General features: G+C 35.4%; 1 pseudogene; it reads left to right on the forward strand.

The window, feature by feature from the left end:
- Nucleotides 1-1147: 1147 nt before the first annotated feature.
- On the forward strand, nucleotides 1148-2027 carry LOC149166634 (histone H2A pseudogene; annotated as a pseudogene).
- The last annotated feature ends 230 nt before the right edge of the window (nucleotides 2028-2257 follow it).

Here is a 2257-nt window from a genome sequence, read left to right on the forward strand (position 1 = left end):
ATAGGCTTTGACTTTTGATATTTTGCCCCGTTAGCCACCAAATTATTGAAAGCAAGAACATCTCGCTTGAGCAAAGGGGGGAGGAGGGCCTCCCAAAGAGGTAGCCACCAAGTGCGTGTGAGGCTGCATATCTCATTTAGGGGGCACAAAGCTGTAGTGAATTTGCAAAAAAAAAAAATTAATCTTTATGAAAAATGATAAATCTAAAATAATTCGAAAATTTGCTTATATTGAAATAGTTTTCATATTATTGTGTTGAAAGATGCTCTCTAGTCCAGTGTGGAAAAGATGTTGTAAGGTTATGTAAACATTTTGACTTGGTCAAATTACATAAAAATAAAAATAAAAAACAAAATCATTAATTAAAACATTTTGACTTGTCAAACAAAATAAAAATAATATATATATATATATATATATATATATATATATATTTTAAATAAAATCAATAATTATTAATAATTAAATTGACCTATTTCTAGATCTATTAAGATCAAATTTTTCAAAGTGTAAACCTTTCTTCAAGTTTTGCACTAAAAATTTTTTACATCTGACAAGATTTAATCTTTCCCTACATTAATAAATCTGAGCTTAAAATAGATCTAATCTAATGTAATATGTATATTTATAATATTATTTAAAAATAAAATAAAAAATTACACATTTATATAAATTAACTTAGATTCATTTAAAACTTGACGCAATTTTTCGATGTATAATTTAATTTTTAATGAAAAGTTAATACATAAAAATAAATAATTAAAAAAACTGTATTATAAAATTTAACCTCTATTTAAATAAATAAATCTAAAATAATTTGTAAATTCGCTTATACTGAAATAGTTTTGATTATATTTACAATATTATTTAAAAATATGCTTAGAAAGGGGCCAAAAGCTCTCTTTTTGGTCAAAGCGGGAAAAGATCTTTATCAAACCTAATGAGCTTTTAGCCCACTTCTAGTAAGGTCGATTGGGAAAAAACACATTTACCTATACGAAAGTTTGCGATTGGTCAGTGAGCCTGGCCGCGGATGGAGAGGAGGCTAATCGTGACCGTTCTTTTGAGTGAAATCTAAACCGTCAAATATATCGTCCCGCCCATAGGTATTCAAATATTCCTATTTAAACTGTCCTGTAAGCTTTCATTCAACATTGTGGTAGGAGCAGTCGGTCATCATCTGGTTGTTTTCTCGTGCAAGTAGCGGCAAAGAAGTGCAGTATTTAGAAAATGGAGGCTTCAGGAAAGAGCGGTGGCAAGGGAGGGAGAAAGGGAGGAGCCTCCAGAAAGAAGTCGGTGAGCAGAACAGCGAAGGCCGGGTTGCAGTTTCCGGTGGGAAGGATCGCCAGATATCTGAAGAAAGGGCGGTATGCCAAGCGGGTTGGAGGCGGTGCCGCCGTTTACGTTGCTGCCGTTCTGGAATATCTGGCGGCCGAGGTGTTGGAGTTGGCTGGAAACGCTGCTCGTGACAACAAGAAGACCAGAATCATACCTCGCCATATTCAGTTGGCAGTCAGAAATGACGACGAATTGGGGAAACTTTTGGGCAAAGTGACCATTGCTAGCGGTGGTGTGCTGCCAAACATTCATCAGGTTCTCCTCCCCAAGAAGGTTGCTGAGAAATCAGAGAAAGCTGCGGCGCCAAAGTCTCCCAAATCCAAGTAGAAAATGTCGTACATCCACGCTGGGCTTGTTTGAATTAATGGAAAACAATGGTGTTTTATAACACCGCCTACTCTGTCGGATTAGTTTGTTTGACAATTAGCAGGAGCGGTGCCGTTTCTGGGTTTACACAGCGTTGAATGAGGGTTTGGTCGGAATGCGTACAAATCCTTGAAATTATTTAGTAGTTTTTTTGAATCTGAGTAGTACATTTCTATCCTTTCTGATTCAGTTCGTATTCATGTGTAAAAAATTGTTATGAACCTTCACTAAATCTTCTCTACCATGACTAGTTTTCCATGTCGCTGTCTTTGTCTCCAATCTTTCGATATTTTCGAGGTATGTTTCTTACATCGGTTTACTGCCATTTTCTCGCAGATCTTTTTATTTGTTCACTGCATGCAGTGGCTGTTCAAGTATTAGACAAATGTCTTGCTTATGGTATGGGATTTTTTCTGTAAATGCCCTTGGGGCTGCAATGTTTTGGTGCCATCCATTCTTTGCCACGTCTAGAGATTAAATTTAAATAGGAGTTTTTAAGTAAACTAAATGAGATGTTTTTGTGTTTTTGTTTGTTTGTTTGTTTGTTTTTGTT

Source organism: Pinus tabuliformis, chromosome 5_1 (assembly GCF_031772625.1).
Source record: "Pinus tabuliformis cultivar Carrire ecotype Pingquan chromosome 5_1, CPIR1, whole genome shotgun sequence".
Taxonomy (NCBI): Eukaryota; Viridiplantae; Streptophyta; class Pinopsida; order Pinales; family Pinaceae; genus Pinus; species Pinus tabuliformis.